This window comes from Patiria miniata, unplaced genomic scaffold (assembly GCF_015706575.1).
Source record: "Patiria miniata isolate m_02_andy unplaced genomic scaffold, ASM1570657v1 HiC_scaffold_19, whole genome shotgun sequence".
NCBI lineage: Eukaryota > Metazoa > Echinodermata > Asteroidea > Valvatida > Asterinidae > Patiria > Patiria miniata.
The window spans coordinates 9,416,417-9,436,380 of record NW_024037057.1 but is presented as its reverse complement, the minus strand read 5'-3'; the positions used below and the strand labels follow the sequence as shown (position 1 = coordinate 9,436,380).

The 19,964-nt window shown below is 40.0% G+C and overlaps 1 protein-coding gene across 2 annotated transcripts in view; it reads left to right on the top strand.

The window, feature by feature from the left end:
* The first annotated feature begins 222 nt into the window (after window positions 1–222).
* Window positions 223–19,964, top strand: part of LOC119725688 (recombining binding protein suppressor of hairless-like) — a 45,246-nt gene continuing 25,504 nt past the window's right edge. The window contains exons 1-2 of one of the 2 annotated variants that reach the window (XM_038197211.1): window positions 223–298; window positions 9,808–9,893. The gene's annotated coding sequence lies outside the window, so the exon portion shown is untranslated. Of the gene's footprint in view, window positions 400–9,807; window positions 9,894–19,964 lie in introns of both variants that reach the window. The other variant, XM_038197212.1, reaches the window with a different exon arrangement.

Here is a 19,964-nt window from a genome sequence, read left to right as displayed (position 1 = left end):
TTGGGAATATGTAAACATGAAACTTAATTTACAAACCAAGCCTAATATTCAGTATGCTTATCATAACTAATTTACTTACTATTTTTTATTTAGCATCAAAGGTTGAATTATGAAGATGTTATAAAACAATTCAACATTAATATTACAGCGCAAACCCTAGATAAAAAGTGGACTATTCTGGCAAATAGTAAATGGTTTTATGAATACATCTGGTACCCAGACTGTACCATCAGGTTTTTGATAGTATGTTATATTAGTACCAGACTGGGATATGAGAACAAAATTCTGGTTTTGTCGGGTGAGTGTGAAACTTCTTTGTACTTTAAATCCTGTTTTAATGGCAAGTTTTCAAAGGATCTTGGATGAGTAGCTCTGTATATATCCAGAAGATAGTGACAAGTTAGTGTTGGTCATAATTATGTTATATAGCGTAATTTTGGTCGTAATTCTGAGTAAAATAGTGAACAGTCACTTCAAACTTTGTTGTGTGTTATTAATTTTGCAGCCAGTTCCTAAGCCGTGCGCGTGCGTCATGTGCGTGCGTGATATCGATTGTGGACAAGTCACTGGGATCATAGGCGTAGCCAGTTGGGGGGGGGGGGATTTACCACTCCAATATTTTGTAAAGACTGCCCTTTTCCATTCAAATGCCCTTTTTTTCACCAGTACCTATACCTCCCATAATATTTCGTAAAGAGTGCCCTTTTAACAAGTGCCCATTTTATTATATAAGAAGAATTTGTGCCCTTTTTTGTGCTATCGCTCGTTCCGGGTGCCTTTTTTTAAATTTCACGCATGTATAGCCCTGAAAAGCACCATATAGGCCTAGCGTCCGTTAGTGTGCATAATCGTCGGTTTTGAACAGCTCCCCCATTGACAGATGGACCCCCCCCCCCCACTATTTGATTTTACGGAGACCAAGAGTCTGGAGACCAAAAACGTGACTTCATTTCAGCACGGATGTGCAAGTGCCCTTTTCAAGAATTTTTTCGCGCTCGCATGACTCGGAGTACCAGCACACCATGCGTGACTGCAGAAAATCAAAGTTCAGTTCAAACGTTTGTTGTCATGTCGAGGTCGTTTTTTCCCCTCAAATTTCTTGGCAATGCAAGATCCTAAACTCGTGTGAATTTACAGAAATCTTTGTATGCAAGTAGAACTTAGAAGTACTTATAATACTTGTGAAATGACTTGCCGCGTGACAATTTCAAGTGTATTTACATGAGGACGGAGCATGGCATTGTTTACAACACCACGTTCACGGGTCTAATCCTAAACGTATTGTGGTTGAAGAATAATTGATTACATATTGTAGGACATTTTTAAGAGAATTGCGACTTTTTGCTGTGACCTGTCTTCGTAATCGTAGAATTAGAAATTAAAATGATTTTTTTGTCATTAATTATTTCTAATAAAAAAAAACCGGCAGTGGATGTTCAGCCAGATCCGGCTTTCTTTTAGTAAGCGCTATTTCGCTGGATAGGCACTGAACATCACAATGACCGTTTTTTGGGACTTGAATATTTTTACTGTGACAAATCTTAGTCTGGTTCCGCTCCAACATTGTCGTTGTGACTTCGTATTCACGAGATGGGAATCAGACTGTTTTACAATTTCGGACTTTATTATCTTTAAAAAAAAATTCTCCAGAGCCACGAATCAGAAAAAGAAAATGTGATACTCTGCAATTAAATGTTGGAGTCAATAAAAAATAATAAAAGAAGAATATTCTTAATTTTCTGGGATGAAAAAAAAAATCGAAAATGTCGCTATTGCTTAGAAGTTCTTTTTTTCGGTGGGGAATAAGGTAAGTATACACAATAAACCAGCAAGTAAAAAAAAAATCAGAAGCGCCATTTTATGTCAGTGAAAAGATAAAAAAAATTGTGCTGTATTCCGAGTTTTTTGGACAAATGATCAGTCTTTTTGGCCAATTGTGACCACAATAGATCTGTTTGGCTTATAGTGGCTATTCTCACAAGTGTAGAAACCTGTACCCATTTCCCGGGGGATTAGGCTTGATACATGGAACAGCAGCTTCGTTACCAGCACACCCTGCACTGGTGTAAGTGTGTTGATTGATTGACATGATTTGCCAATGGAAAATGTGATAAGAAAGTCACATTTTCTCCCCAAATTCTGGACTATGTTTGTATGGACCATTTGACATTTGTTTACAAATTGGATTTTGTGGTCATGTGATGTCAACTTTCAGCAAACGGTTCTCTTCTGCACATATCTAATCTAATACAAGTATGAATGGCTTAAACATACAGTCTGTCATTTTACATTTTGTAATTTGTGTATTTTGTTCATTTGAAGCAACAAACATGCTCAAAATCTAAAGAAGGGTGCTGAACAATTAACCTGATGAAGTTTCAGCTCAGCTTCAGCTGTATATTTCGAGAAAAAGAGCATTCCAGGATCTCTATTTCAAATCAAAAAGTGCTGAATCATGTTTTGAATTGAAACTGAATCCAGCGTCCGAGACACGTTCTCACTGAGCCGATTGCGGCTACGCGATGTAGCGCACCGATCCGACGAATTTTTGTACGCGCGCGTGCATCGTTCCGACGCTTACGTGCGCTTCGCCGAATAAAAAAAGGAACTACTAACGGAAATTTCCAACTGTGCGTCTTTAGACGCACCGTTGGAAAGGCCTTCTTTTGTTGATTTCTTCAAAATGACAGCTTGCCAGAAAGAATAATTTCACAGGGAGTTTAGTTCCCATGCTATCCTTCAACCAAGTATGTTTTTCAACAATAATTTCGCCAGTTACTTTTTGGATAGCTGCAAATGATGGATTGTAGCTTTAAAAGAGTTGGCATAATACTGGCATTTAATGTGGGCCAAATAATGTGCAAAAGATGAAGAAATGTTTGGTTTCCCTGGTGGTTGCATAAGCATGATGTCATGGGAAACATGCGCGTCGCGAGGGGGGGGGGGGGGGGCAAAGGGGGGAGGGGGCCAAACAGTTCTCTTCTACACATATCTCTTAAAAGTGTTGACATAATACTGACACTTAATGTGGGCCAAATAACATGCAAAAGACGAGTACATGTTTTGGTTTCCGGTTGTTATTTAGCGACATGACATCATGGGGTACATGGGTGTCATGAGAGGGGGGGGGGGGGGGGAAGAGGGGGGGGGGGAAGAAAAGAAGGCGCAAATTCCTGTTGCTGTTTATTAAATGGGTGGGGGAATGTCCATCCTCGAAAAATGATAAACTGAGATTATGCTGGAAAAGTACAGGGATTTTTAGGGGAAAAGGTGCTTTGCCCCCTCTAGAAAAACATCCTGGCGACGCCATGATGGGGATCATGGTCTATATATGTCAACACTTTTAAACCGTTCTATGCGTAGTGCAGAAGATAATATAACCGTCTGCTTGAATTTGACATCACGTGATCACAACATCCAATGTGTAAACAATGTCACATCGTCTGTAGTTCATTGAGAAATTTTATGTACATGTATGTGAAAGACTGCACAAGCATGGGTGTACATATGTGTGTATACATTGTACAGCTGTACCAAATGACGCTTTCTAAACAATAACAGAACTCAACCCATCAAACCCCAATGTTATGTTTTGTTGGAATCTGTCAGGATGGGTACAGTACCCCTAAACTGACAGTCTTTTACATTGGGTTGGCACACCTCCAGAAACAAAGTCTGAAATATGTGTGCAGTTTCCTATAATAATTTGCCAGGATGGGTATGGTTCCTACTGGTAGTAGTAAATCATGCTAGGAAGTTAGGGTTAGTATTCAACAAAGGCATGGTCAGGAGTAATTAAGACTCAACCTTCAAGGATTTTTTCATCGCACTTATAATGAAGTGAGCCATCAATTCAATTTTTAAACTCTGGTAAAATAAAAGTTAAGCATTTTCAAGTATTTTCAAGTATTTCATTGGAAAAATATACTCTGTGAATTGTGTAAGTATATGTTGAAAAAATATGTAAGCAAACCAAAGTACACACAAAAAAATACATGGATCGCTTAAGAAAGTTGAATAATAATTTTGTTAACATCGCAAAAAAAAATCCCTTTTCGTGTTTAGCAAATCTCTCCACAAAAGCAATACGACACTCCTCGGTTGCATTCAAAATGCCTCAACAATTACTGGTATGCCTTGTATACATTCTGTACTTGAAATACCACCGCAGGAATGCCAGAATCCCCTCTGAAAAACACCTGACAAACTACCAAAAGGGACCCCAAAAAATTGGCTTTGTGGAATGGTGACCCTGTGCCCTCCCCCGGGGTGACGGAGGGGGTACATGTATGGAGGGACCTGGAAGATCAAGCATTCCAATCGGGAAGCTTTCCTCCATCCAGTGCTGCTGACCCCGGTTGACCCCAATTCATAGAAAAAGTCTTCCATGCAGTGTTAATTTGCCTCAGTGACCTTTGACATTGGCTCATAAGTCGGTAGGCAGGGGGTCCTGTAGAGCTGTTCCAGGCTTGTGTCGGAAGCAGTGGTTGTACTGGTGACAGAACTACACTACAGATGTACATGTATACACACTGGTGGGGTGGGTACCGTTCGGTATGTGTTGACTGTTACGCTTTTTCCCCTCCAGATTTTTGTGGTGCAGGGCAAGAGTCGCGACTTTGTAAATTACACAAATGTATGCACTTGCTGGTTTAACAGGTGTTGAGGCTCTTATTTCTGAAGTATTGATTCGGTGTGTTTCTCAGTTTTACCAGCGAGTCTGGCAAATATTGTGACATGTTAAAGCTGTATGTTGATGGCATCAGTATGTGTTTTAAGTCTTGCGTATGCCTAGGTACATGTACATTGTATGTACGTGATTTTGTAGTTTATTTCATTTACGCAGAGATGAAACTTTTCAGATTTTAATCTGAAATCAGATTTTAAAAATTTTCCAATGAAACTTCAGATTTTTTTACCATCTAACAAAAATGATTCTTAGGGCTTTTTCCACAAAATGTTTTTTTAATTATTATTTCCAAGAAAAGTCAATGAAAATGGCACGTAAAATGTGCACAAGGGTAAAACACCTAGACCAACACTGATCAGATGCTTTCCGGCTAGAGAAAAGGTTAAATACTGACCTGTGACATTGATGCGCTGTGCTGCGCTGCGCGAAGCTGTGGCTCGCAACCAAGGTTCAATTTCAGATTTGTTTTGCCAAGGCCAGTTTCATCTCTGTTTACGTTGTGTATCTGATTTCATTATAAAGAAGTTGTTAGGAAAACTCATGGGCAATTCCTGCATTATGCAACGTCCGTAAAACAGCTTTTAAGAACTCAGTAAAAATGTAAGATTCAAATCTTATCCGTCTTCTGGTAAAGGTCAAGGAGATTACAGACTAGGAGTTTTGGATCATTTCTCTGAATCATTAATTGGATATAATGGTTAAGTGGCTCTGTCACGGACATATTCCTTTCACGATGCTGGAATTACCCATATGTTCTTAAAAATGTCAATTTTTGTTCTGCCATTGTTCACATTTGCAAGTTTGTGAACACTAACAGTAACTTTTGTGTCTTTGCACATTTAGGCCAAAAAAAAAAAATGTTTAGCGTCCTGCCTTTTTGAAAAAAAGGAAGGAGGAGGCCCTTTCCCCCACTTCCAAAATGGCCACCCGACTGGGCTATTTTTCAAGATGGCCGCCAGCTTTTTTTTAAATGGCGGCCACTTGGACTCAGAAGTGACATACCAGCTTTATATGGGCTAGACGCAACAGACAAAGAAGCCAAAATGATGTCACTGTTGAAAATTTATCATTTTTTTGTGATAAAAAAAACAAAAAAAAACGGGGACCTCCAAAAAGGAAGTTGGTGGGGACGCTAAACATGTTTTCTTTTTATTTGGCCTTAGCCATTTCTTATTGCCCAAAACTGCAAGGTGCCTACTTAGCATACCTCCATGTAGCCTGGACGATGTGCATTACACGGCGATGTATTGTATATTATCCATATTCAAATCTTGTCCTTCCTTTTCATTTTTCGGCGTGAATGTGGCAAGCGACTACAGCGTCGGGTCACTGGTTGGATTGAATGCCGCACAATCCCTGTAAAACGCCCCGCAGCAATTTAAATGTCAACTCTACTGAACCATTGATCAGCGATTGCTGAAAGTCCTTGTCCCCAAGTTGCACAGTTCTCGGTAAAATTTTTAAAAAAAGAGTGAAAAAAAGTCAAATACCAGTTGGAATGTAGGGCACATTCCATTCACTTTAGCAAAATAATTTGGGGATAATTTTTGGAGGGAGTATTATTGACAGCGTTTAAGAGACTTGAGTGTTTGTTGTGTTTCAAAACAGGAACTTTTGATTGGTTAAGACAGAACGTAAACTGTTCATTAGGTTTTTCTTTCTCCCCCCCCCCCCCTTTTGCCCTTGGACTTTTTGCTAGGATGCTTGCTCAATCCTACAAATTTCAACACTGCACAGGGTGTTGCGAGGTCTTTTCAGGCATGAGATTTTTTTCAGACTTTTATCTTAATTCAGACTTTGAATTTGAGAGAAAGACATTATTAGTATAGACAGATATGCATCTTTCAGACCTTTCATCCAATTTTCAGACTTTTTTGCAATTGACAATCTTATCCCTGGCATTTTGATTGGGGGTTGATGCAAAAAATGGCATTCACATCATCTGTGCTGAAAGCTATAGAGAGTTTTTCCAATGTCCCTGTAAAATACAAAAGTGTTGGGGGGGGGGGAGGGGGGAGCACGTCACCATCACCATCTTCCTATGGGAATGCTGTTCAAAGTGGACGATCATGGGCACTGTTGGACAATAGGTGGCGCTTTTCATGGCAGCAAACTTGCCAATGAAAAAAGACCACTCGTGAAAAAGGCACTCGTGAAAAAAAGGGGCACTTGTGAAAACAAGGGAAATCAGTACAAATTTTGGGGGTTTTTTTTGGGGGGGGGGGGGGGGGGGAGGGGGAGGTAAATCCCCTACGACACTGCTGTACTGTTTAACCAAAGGCAAAATCTTTGACAAAAGTGGGTCGTCAAGCACAATTGAAAGTAACAGTGGCTGAGTTTTGCACTTGTGTTCTCCAGACTATACTGCTTTAGTTGTCTGGAAAAGTTGTTTCTCGGTAAAAGACATTTGTACGTGTTTCTGTGCCAGGATTTTGTTGAGTACACATCCCTTAAACTAGATGGCATAAACAGCTCGGCAACTATCCAGACAAGTTCAGACAAACACATAACGCAACAAATTTGATGTGATTTCCCTACAACAGGTGTTCCCGTTTCTTGACAGACCGACAATTTTATTACCAGTCCGCCTGTCAGGGGTGTTGGGGTGTTTGGGGAAGGAATGGGATGAAAACCGGAAGTTTTGATCATTTCAAGATCATTGGCAGGGTCAACTGGATAGATTGGTTCTCAATATGTGCTTATTAGCCCAATCCCAGGGATTTTCCCTCATTTAAAAAACTTATGTTCCTTCCTAACACATGTCTTTTGAGATTTCTTTCGTACTTGAGCTCATGTTTTTGCTTGGAACCTTCCTGAATTCTTTAAAATCTTCCATCCTAAACATTCAAGGGGTATGTTGTGACTAGGTTGTAAGACCTTTCTTAATCTGACATAACCCGTTTGTTTTATTAGAACATTAGTTGTGCCAAAGGGCAATGCCACAGTGACTTACATCACATTTTTACAACCTATAGGCAATTCGTTCTGGTCTTGGTACAAAACCAGTATCTGCTCCAGTTAGTTTTACATGGGCAATGGGTAGGCCTAGACCTACATGTATTTTGAGATAAACAATCAGTTCTTCCTGTCCTAAGCTCAGGACAGTGTTGGCGTGGAGTATTTTTTCCGTCGGTATTATTTAGAAAAAAAATAAAGAAGGAAATGATGAAATATTGTGCTTAAGTATGAGTTTGAGTATTAGTGCTAGTATGCAGTACCTCAGTGCTATGGGTCTTGTTCAAATGACGTCATTTCCTATAGACTATCCACATGCTTCTGCATTTTGAGCGTCAACTTGCATAACACACATCGGCTGCGTTGTATTTCAAACACATTTTGAGCAACAAGCGCGCGCGTTTGGAACATTTTCAACACTGCGAAATGTGTGCTTGATTGCGTAAAATACACAACTTTGCAGTTCTCCTACATAGATGGCCATCATTGAGCGAGCCCTATACTTCTGTAGTTGAGCACATTTTGATCAGAATGGTTAGTACAGAAAAGTATCCAAGTGCAAGAGTGAGTACAAAGTTTGATCACAGATCACGACATTCTTCTAGGTAGTAGTATCGAAAACAAAGACCCCTAAAACGAAGACCGAAGACCGAAGACCGAAGACCCACTCAAAAACAAAGACCCACTCAAAAACAGGTCTTTGTTTTTGAGAGGGTCTTCGGTCTTCGGTCTTCGTTTTAGGGGTCTTCGTTTTCGATACTACCCATCCTTGTAGTGAGGGTACACAGCATGTTTGGCAGAAGAAGTGTTCATTCAATCCAAGACCAAATTGATCAGTCTTTTTCTGTGAAACATCAATAATTGACTTCTTTCAGGAAGTATCACCCATATTGACACCATTTGTGGTATCCTCCCATGACCTTGTGGGGGGGGGGGGGGGTAGGGGGTGCTAACCATTTCCAGTTGCTGAGACCAACCACGCCAACTGGTAAATAATTTAGCGATTATTTCCACATTTCATCGTGTCTTCAGTCTGTCTCCTTTGGGATGACAGATACAGACCCAAACTGGACAAACTGATAGTTTGATACACATGTACTGAGTGACGGGTAGACAGCTTTATTTGGAAACGTACTGCTGTTTCATGTTTACTTTTTATATGGTCTCTACAATACAGTTTATAGTTTAAGGCCACTGACTGAGTAAATCGTGACATAACTTACACCTGCCTCTAATTACTAACCCTAACCTAACCAACTGCATCAAAATCCATCCCCCATTTCGGGGATTTTGGCAGATAAGCCACGTGTACCAAGTCCATCAAAATCCACCAGCCCCAGTGGTGGATTTCAACGGATTTGGTCCTGAAGCATTCTGTGAAGCACAGTGAGTGATGGATTTTGATGGACATGGTCTTCTACTTATTAAAACTACTTGAAAAGTAGGCAGTTGGGGCTAAGTGAAAATGTCTCTAGTCAAATGATGGCCGAGACATCATCAGGAAACCTCGTCGTCTTGGCACACAGTTGTATCAGCGATGCGACCAACCTCAATTAGCTTGGTTTTGAGGAAAAGTCAACAGGACTTGTTGGACTATAGTCCATGAGCATGATTTCAAGTAAAGATAGTTGAACTGTGTACCGGTATCTGATTTACCATAGATCTTGCTGTTTGCTGTTTTGAGATGTCTAAATGGCGCCCTCTGTCGTCGGTGCACGAAGCATATACCAAATGGCAAAAGAGCAAAGTAACACAGCAATCAGCTGTAGGGTACCTGTATCCCAATGTATACCCAGGCAGTGAAGTAAGGTTACCGGCTTGGCTTGAACCGTAGAGCCAGCAGCAACAGGTGTCGGTGATCCTCCTGACACGCAACCATCTCACTAAAACAGACCTCTTGCAGACCGTGTTATGACTAACACAGATGAGGGGAGCTGTCCACACTCCCATGGGAATCCGACCAAAAACTGATTGCCAAAAATAGTTCAATCTTTATCGTTCTTTGTTCATTTCAAATGACCTACATTCATAGAAATCAAATGCCAATAAGAGGTTAGGCAGATACAAAGTGTTGAGAGGCCAAATAAGAAATTTGAGTGAAGTCTTGTTACGGAAAGCCTTATTTATACAGTACTGTATTGTCTCATGTTATATATTTGCAGAATTTAAAAATTCGAAAGAGTTTTCACTTGGATGAAGTTTTGTGGAACTGACTGGATGTACATTGGCTCTTTGTGGATAATTTGTGGTAAGTTGGTGTTGCCTGATTCTTTTGCCTGAATTTTCTAATTGTAGTTTTTGTTATGTTTCAACTGTGTTTTCATTTATAAGTACATTGTATTTGATTATATCATGTATGACCTTGCTAGTAAAAATGTAATGTTATCAGTGTTGACGACAATGATAAATCCTTGTTTGCATAAAGTTACTGAAGTCAATAAAATGTCCACGGCCCCAAAAATGGACAAGAAGGAACATACTATACAAATATTGAATGTTTCGAGTGGTGTAGTAAAACTAGCCTCCCGAGGTGATCCATGGACATTATATTTTCCCGAGGGGAAGCCGAGAGAAAATAGAATGTTCCATGGATCACCGAGGGAGGCTAGTTTTACTTCACCGCGAGATAAAGCATTCAATATTTGTTTTATAACACTTCACCCACAGATTCTGCTTGGTTTTAATATTTTAAATTATTTAAATCTGAACACAGTTGAAATAACTTCAATTTTAATACAAAATTGGTGGAAAATGTATTTCTCTCTTCCAAACTACCCCTTCACGAAATGTTTGAACCCAACCCTGCGACGCGCTCTCTTTGGAACAATACGCGCTACGTGCAACGCGCAACGCGCACTCCAGCATGCATTTACACACAAATACCGCGCCGTGGAAATAGTACGTGTACTTTGGTTGCTAATGGACTTTGGTTGCTATGGGTATAGTACTTTTGGTCGTGCACTGAAAGATAGCAAAAATAGAAAGTATCATGTGACTCGCTCTCGGCCAATCAAGACACAGAATCTGTGGGTGAGGTGTTATAAATGTACATGTATCTTCTAACTTTTTTCGAATGGTAATAAATCGCTTTCATTTGGCAAATTTTTTCTGCATACCACAAATCATGAAACCAGCCAAAATTTGGCTTGGAAGAAACATGTGTTCCCTTGACATTTTTGTGGTGTAATCTATCTCTGTTTGGCAATAGTTTTCTACATTTTGCCAATCCAAGTGCTTTATTATAAAAAGTTATTGAGTAAAATTTTAATTGAGACCTAAAACTTAGCTGGTGCAATACTGAGGACCTTGTCTTTGCCTCATGAAAATTTTGGAGAATTTTGTTGGCTAAAGAGGGAGTAAAGTTGGCCTGATTTTGTTGTGCATGTTTTTTTTCTGCACTCCAGGTCCCAGTCTGGTGTATCCTATGAGTAATGACATTTGTTCAGTGGTAATCTATTTTTGTTAGGCGAAAAGTTTTGTACCTGCCGCAAAATTGTGTGCTTACAAACTTCCGAAAATTGGCCCGGGGTCCTTGCCCCCATTGTACAACTGTTCAAAGAGACTATAAGTCCTTCACTTCAGAAAAGAAGAGGGGAATTCTAGAGTGAGGTCACCGGAGGTCAATCTCACAGCAAGTGGCTGACTTGTATTTCTTCAATGCCTGGATGGATAGCTTTTGGTAGTTGACGTTGCACTGTGGAGACTTTTATCAGGAGCCAGTGCAATTATGAAACGGATTTATGGTGAGCTGCTGCAGAACGGAGGGACCTTAGCTGCTCGCTAGGAACTGTTTACAGAGTTCAGGCATGCAACTTTTCCTCGGATCCGCTGATTTCCTTGATTTTTACTTCTCACAAATGCCATTACAAATTAAAAAACACTGTACAAAGTCTTGTGTGGTTTGGAATTTCGTCGGTTTTTCTAAATTCCCAGTTGCATGCCTAAATGTTGTTCCTACAACTAGCGAGTCATGTTGAGAGATGATTATTTTGTTTGGAACTAAATTTCTGTGGTGAGTAGCCATATGAAATTGGCCACGGTGGTTTTTGGAATTTATTCAAGTCTATCACATTTTCTTATTTGGGAATGCTGGGAATTCATGTTCACCTGTCTTACTCTTACAGTAATCTGTTTTACCTGGCTTAATTTGCATATTTTGAAAATTATGTTAACTGTCCACAAAAACTGGATTATAACATGGACAGTTATCAGAACAAAAAAAAACCTACATAGCGAAAGTTGATAATAAGCAGGACAAGTTCTTTTCTGAACTAAATATCTTCTAAGCAGTAGTTATTACCACATGGTGTTACCGCAAACCGAAACGACAGTGTTGTTACCATATTGGAATTTACTTTTCAGCACTGAAATGAAACATGATAAAATGTTTTTGGGGTACAAGCGCTTGCCCCCCCCCCCCCTCGCTACGCCCATGTGTACCGTAAACATGCGCAGAAGACAATTTTTCGCAAAAACAGTACAAGCATGCAAAGCCATGAAAACGGGCCCATGTTTTGGTACATGTACAAATGTACCAGTCTGCACGCATGTAGATCAACAGCCTGTTCTAGTTTGAGTTGCAAATGACACTTAAAATGTACCGTACACCATAAACATGTGAGACACAATATGTGATGGGATCAAGCTACATGAGTCATTTGTCGACCCTTGTCAAAAATCTTTTTATTACAGATTTGAAAAGAACACAATCTCAGCATACTGCTGTGAAAACTGCATGCTGGTACCATCTTCCGTTCAAAAATTATGGAAGTCAGAACACCAAGAGATGTGATGAAGTGATGTGATGAAGTGGCCCTATTTTGGCCTGTATCTCCAAATAAAAATTCCCAACAAACGACTCATTCAGCTTGATCGCATCACATATTATGTGCGCATGTACTGTACATGCACAGTAGAGTATGTAGTGTAGTCTACAGGGACAGCTGTACTTGACATGTGTGTATGATATCTGTTCCTTGCTCTATACCTCTACACAATCTCCAGTGTTATAAGTTATAACCACAATGAAGTTTTCCAGGGGGGTGGGGTTGCCCTGCTCGCAACCCGGAACAGCCATGGCCTGGGAAAAACGTATGCAAATGAGGTGTTAGTTTACCAAGGTTTTCCAAAGGCTATTAGTCTGGTGCCGGGTACCGCTTGCTCCGTCATGTCTCACACAATGGGGCTGAGACCAGATTTTGAAAGCAGTGGTGGTGGTGGGGGGGGGGGGGGGGGATAAAACGGGCCTTGTGTTTGGTTGGCCATGCGTGGGGGTCAGGCACCAAGGTTTTGCTTTGATAAGCCAGGGGATTTATGTGTGTGTTTGGCAGGACTTGGCTGGGAATGGGTACATCGCTAGCTAGCTGTGTACAAGTAAGCAGAGTGTGTGTAGTAGATGGGTGACTTAGCTTGTGTGTACACCTTATGGACCACACTCCACTTGATGTCATGTTGTGATTTTACTCTCAAACCTGTTGGATTCCTGACTGCCTATCCTCTACTCCCTTAAAGTTCTGGCATCATTTTCAAGTCTGCAACATTTCTCAGGAAGGATGTTGTTTGCTAGTCCTCCTTTGTGATGAAGTAAAAAACAAGTGTCGGTGTTCGTGTTCTGCAAAAGTACAACTTGTCAAAAGGTTTGAAACTTCCACAATATTGTTGATTACTTATGCTTGGCCAGCATTCAAGGCTAACTTTTTTTGTCAGTTCTCTTTATGTGTATAATTTTGCCCAATGATGCACGATTGTATGAGGCTAAAAATAGACTCTGACAGACATCAAATTTTAGGAAGATGGGGAGGAGATGGAGAAATATGTACATCCTTTTTTGAAGGTCATGACTTACTTTTCTATTTTCTGTCAGATGTCCGTGGAAAATTCTGTTTGACCCCGTAACAGGTTTTTTTGTTTTGTTGGTGATTCGTTGTGGCATCTGGTATTCACCTGCGCTATTACACTAATATAAGCTGAGTTGTTTTACACTCTAAAACTTGGTATACTATTATGTACTAGTTGTATTACAATGTAATATTTTGCATTACCTATACTTTGTGTTACAATATGCATGATGTATTACTTTGTGTAACGATGTATTACACTGTAATACTTTGTATAACAATGTATTACACTGTAATACTTTGTATAACAATGTATCACACTGTAATACTTTGTACTTATATCATGTTCAACTGGATTGTACTGCATTGCCGGGTCTGAACAGGCAACAGCTTTTGTCTTGGTGAAGTTCCAGAGTGATTTAGTTGACTAAAGGCCTTTTCACACTATCTCCGTTTCGAACCGTTTCAGCCCGGGTTGTTTTCGACACGGATCGGAAAGACACAACGTTCACACTGTTCTTGACGGGAACGGCCGCTACGTGAACCGTGTAGCGTTAAATCCGGCTACGGCCCCTGTGTTTTCACACTACAAATTCTCAACACGGAACCGGTTTCAACCCGGAGATTTTGGACAGTGTGAAAAGGCCTAACTGCCTAACCAATAGCCCAGGAGTCACTGTGGGTTATTAAACCCTAACCACCGCCCTGAATCCTTCAAAATCCTCTTTGCCAAAGTGGAGGAATTTGGAGGATTGAGGTTACATGGCAAACGTGCCTTACTGATTTCGTAGGATGCACTTTGTCAAGGTCTTGGGCCGGACCTTGTGTTGTTTTTGCTCAGCCATGCATAAATATAGGCCTGGATTATGCTTGAAATCCTCTGTACTGCTCCAGGATGTCACTGGCCAAGCCTCAACATATTGACAGTCACTGCCGCAGGATTTTGCAGGATTCAGGCAGTGGTCACCCTCCACGGTCCATATTCAAGAAATAATGAAGGAATTTGCAGGATTGAGGCTATTTTTCCATGAGGCCGATTGAGGGATTTTGCAGGATTGAGGCTGCATCCTAGCAAAAAGGCCTAGGGAGTTACGATTTTAATACAGGTCAATAGTGGTTACTATGGCCCAGTAAATGTCAAATATCACACAGGTATATAGTTCTGTTTACTGCAACTAGGGGAATATCCAGTACTTAACTACCAACCCCCATACATGCCACTTAGGGAGTGAACGAGAACTTTGGACCAGTTATAAATACATGTACAATGCATCAATTCAAATGACAATCACACCAAACGTATACAATGCATCTGAGGTGTACAATACACAAGGATGCATTCAGCCAGTCAGCCGGATGTAAAATTGCACCGTCGTAAACAAAGTGCTTAGTGTGGGTCCTGCAAATAAAATTGTGTTGTGCGTTCTTGCAAAGTGTGCATAAATACTATAATACACTATGCAAAAATAAACAAAAATAAAAAATCAACGAATCTGAATATCCAAAATGCTATTATTTGTCCTTTAGACTTCATTTAGAGAGTTTATTACAATCTAATTCTAAACCCTAACCTCCTCAACGCCATCAAAATCCATCCCCCCTTTTTGGGGGATTTTGGCAGGCAAGCCATAAGTACCAAGTCCATCAAAATCCACAGGTTTCGGCAGATTCACAAATTGGGGGATTGTGATGGATTCAAGATTGTAAGCCTAGTGGAACTGCAGGATTTTGATGGATTCAGGATACCTTTATATTGAGCAGTTGGGGGACTTTGATGGATTTATGATCTCAACAGATTTACCCCCGTCTAACTGGTGGATTCTGATGGACTCGCTCGCCAGCGGCCACCAACAGTTTTTTGCATGGCAAAATTGATGAATTTTGGCGGATTCAGGATACTTTCTAGTAAAAGAGCCCAAGGGGTTTGGGTTAAAAAAAAACCACCCAAATCCATCTATTTCTGAAAATTTCAACAATTAAGTAAATGTTGCATTTTACCTTTAAAAAACCATAGTGCTAGAAAATTAAGAGGTTGTTTACATCACATTGAACAAATTGGTGGAGTATCTTCATTGAAGCATAGAGAGCTCAATAATGACTGAAGTCGGTGTATTGTCCCCATTGTGAGGTCATTTCAAACCACAGATTGTGACTTTTTTTCAGAGGTAAACAACATTCCCTCACCTGACCCCAATCCAGGCAAGCTAATTGGGTTGATTAAATGACAACCCCCCCCCCAACCCTGGTCACAATCTACAGTTATGTGACAAACCAGAAATGCATGTGTACCATCAGACGGGGCTTGCTTGACTCCTTTAGCCTCTGGGAATTTGTCTTTTGTCTCTAGTTGATAACAAATTGCATTGATAACAGAACTCTCTCTCATGCACATGTAATGTTGATTCTGTAAAAAAAAAACCAACATGCAAATGTACAGATTTCTATTCCAGGTGTTGACGAGTGTTGATGCTTGTTTCTTGGAATCATTATATTGACTTTATTGTGTCTACTTTACATGTAGGGTTTGGCATGAATGAATCAATGTAACAGATGTTCATGATGATTACAATGTATTCAGTTCATTTTCAAGTCTTATCAGCGACCAGCCAGTGTTTTTAATGGGTGCAAACTGCAATCTTTTGATATTAACCCTAACCCACCTCACTCCTCCAAAATCCTCCTGGCAGTTTTGGAGGATTCTGGAGGATTGAGGATGAATGGTGATTGAATCAAATGAGGATTCTTGAGGATTTAGGATGAATGGTGATTGAAGCACATGAGGATTTTGGAAGATTGAGGATGAATGCATTTTGTGGCAGGACTGTCTGATGATTTTGAAGGATTTGGCGTTGGTTATCCTTCATAAAGAGGAGTGTAAAATTTTGGGATGAGGAGGATTTTGGAGGATTGACGATGAATGCATTTTGAGGCAGGACTGTCTGACAATTTTGAAAAATTTATCGTAGTTGCAAAATTTTGGAGGATTTTGGAGGATTGAGGATGGTTCTTAGCAAAAAGGGCCTAGGGGGTTAGGGTTAATTAAGGGAATGCTTGTCCGTTTTAAACAAGTTTGTTTAAACTCGGCTACGGGCCTGGATGCCGTTTTAACTGGTTTTAAATGTTTGTCTTATTCCTACTCATGCATACTGGTACCTGTCAGTCAAAAAGTAAAAACGTGTAAAAAATTCACAATTTTTGCACTGATTGTGTTAACAATTTTACCTTAGTTTTGCGAAACACTCTCTGGCCATGCCTATGGTACATGTATGTGCCTCGTGTGCGTAATGCTACAAATCTCCTTTTATTGAGATTGGCACGCGCATGAGATGTGTTGCAGAACGTGGCTGTGCAGGAATGAAGTGTTTAAAACCAGCTAGTGTTTTATCGGTTTAAAACTACTTACGTAAATGACGGGCTCTCGACCAATAGGAATCTGTTGTAGGTATTTATTAATTTTTGGTTTGTTCTAATGTGCTGGATGCTTTTATACTCACTAAATATTTTCTGCAACATGTACAAATGTATCTTTTGACCTTATCAGCCTTTTTGGACAAAACATTGCATGTCGTACACGCTGACATTTTAGTTGTAAAATACGTAGTCTTTTCTACACTTTGATTCAACGCAATAGGTATGGTAATAGGTGCATCAGGGGGCAGGTTTTCCTTTCATCCACAGATTTGCTCTTTCTTTTTTCACTTCATGCCATTAAAAATGAAAACATAAAGTCTAGGAATTTTCTCTTTTTGCTACTTCCCACACACACAAGTTCCCAGTTGAATGCTTACACATGTAAGGCCAAAAAAAATATTCGAAAATAGGGTAGGTAGGTAGGGATTTTTTTTTTTTTCCCAATTTGTTGTGTGTGTACGATCATATGGAGGCGTCTGCATGCAGTCAAAGGTAAAAGGTAGAAATTGATGGTGTTGGGTGTTTTTTCTCATTTTCCCCATAATTAACAATTAGGGTAGGGGCTGTCAGAATACGGTAGGTAGGGAAACTTGAAGCAGAAGTATTTTTTGCTAGCCTAATACATAACATGGGTGTAAAATATACTTGAAATATGGGTCCGTAAAAATATTACAACTCTGTGGAATATAATCCTAAAGCATTAGGGACAAAGCTCTGCATTACAACCCTCCCCCCCCCCCAGGACATGACAAACCATTAAAACACAAGACCCTTCCATCATTTGAACCACAGTCCACTCCCCCTCCCCCTGTAAGTCCAGAAGTCATCCATGGGGAGTAGGTTGAGCAGACAGAAGAGCCATTCCCATGAGGAGCTGTCAAGCTGGTAGTGTCCTGTGGGTTCCCACGCAGGCAGGTTACATGGGGGCCGGTCTAGACTGGGGTATGGTCATAGAGTGTGGCATGTGAACAAATGCTGTCGAGCGGGGAAACCATCTACATGTAAAGGCCCAAGCAGTCCAGTATATATGGGTGTTTACATAAATGTGGAGGCCAGTGTGTGACATTAGGGTCAAATTTTCAAAATAACCAAATTAAATTCAGCTTCACATGGTTTTGCAGTCTAGGGTCTATATTTTGTCAAAAACAAAACCATTTTTCTGTAACATGACCCTTTTTAGAGTAGCAACATGATGAACTGGCAATGTACAATGTACATGTGCCGTACCGGTTCATATAAATCAGGCATGCAAAATTCTCGGATCAGCTGATTTCATCTTTTTGTACTTCCCAAGTGTGCCATTGAAAATAGAAAAACACTGTACAAAGTCTTGGAAAAATTTGAATTTCCTCTTTTTTTTGTGACTTCCAAGAGTGTGGCATGTGAACAAATGCTGTTGAGTAAGGAAACCATCTACATGTAAAGACCCAAGCAGTCCAGTATATGGTAAATGTACAATGTACATGTGCCGTACATATGTGTGAATCAGGCATGCAAAATCCCCGGATCAGCTGATTTCATCTTTTTGTACTTCCCAAGTGTGCCATTGAAATTAGAAAAACACTGTACAAAGTCTTTGAAAAATTTGAATTTCCTTATTTTTTTGTGTGACTTCCCAGTTGTATGCCTGTGTACATGCATGGAGGAACTTGTACATGTGTCTGCAAAATCCTCGGATCAGCTGATTTCATCTTTTTGTACTTCCCAAGTGTGCCATTGAAAATAGAAAAACACTGTACAAAGTCTTGGAAAAATTTGAATTTCCTCTTTTTTTTGGTGACTTCCCAGTTGTATGCCTGTGTACATGTACTTGTACATGTGTCTGTACATAATACATGTACAAATGTAATGTATGCATATCCCCATGCACGTATACACTGTGCATGTGCACATATGTCCTACACAATGAATGCAAGGTGTCAATAGTGTGAGAAGCGTTTCGTTGTTTTCTTATTCCTTCATGGTTTCAAGCTGCATGTATGTATGTTAACCCAGGGACCATGGTCCATGATTAAACCAGGGAATCTTCCTGCCAGACACAGCACAGAACATGAGGACAGGTGTAAAACTCTGTGGTGGGACCTTGCTTCATTCTGCCAACACCTTTTTATGGAGCAACTCCAGTTGAACAATTCCCAAGTATCTGCTACACTTGGTGACCACAGAGTCTGAGGCATTTTGGCCTTGAGATTTTTGACCTGATGGATCTTGTTGGGCAGGGCTGGGCAGGCTTATCATTTTGACAAGTGTTGCATTTTGTCTCTTAATAAATACCGGTAGCAGGGTTTCTGGCCAATATATATAAGAGGGTTAGGGTTAATCTCAGGTCGTAAGAGTTAAGACGTTTACATGTTCATGATTATGACGGTTTATAGAAACAGTGTCTCTGAGTCGGACGGGCTAGTCTAACTTAAAGGGAAAATACAACATTTGCAAACATCGAAAAATAAAGTTTTTACGAAATATCTTACCAGGATGTTGGTTAATGACAGTTAACGCATTCTGTAAAATTATGGGACCTGATGTGAAGTCATTTTCAAGAAAATGGTATTTTTGTATACATTTCCAACGGTCGTCGGCAGACCACTGTTGGAAAAACCTTACTATTTTTCAACTACTGCTCCATATTTACCATTTGTTTCAGTCCAAATTGTGTTTGCTATTGGTTATATGGTCATGAATGGGTGCAGGCCAGCTAGACTGGTTCCCTTACCTTACAATTTTCCGGCATCTATAAATTGATACATTTCATCTTTAGCGGAGTCAGGGAACCAGACTACTTGAACATTTTTGTTTTTCTTGGTTTTTCCAGCATTTTCGGACACAAAACTTCAAACATGTCAGTGAAACAATATTTTGATCTATTATTCTAACCCCTGAACTTACTAGTTCATTTCTGAAAATTACAGCGAAAGCCAATGATGTTCATTCCCTTTAATAAAGGTTCTGAGCAAGCTTCTGCCCTGTAAAATTTCCTATGTAATTTGTCAACAAAATTGTTGGAATCTAATAATTAGCACATATTGTTAGTACAGTGGAACGTCGCTATAACAAACATTGCATATTCTACA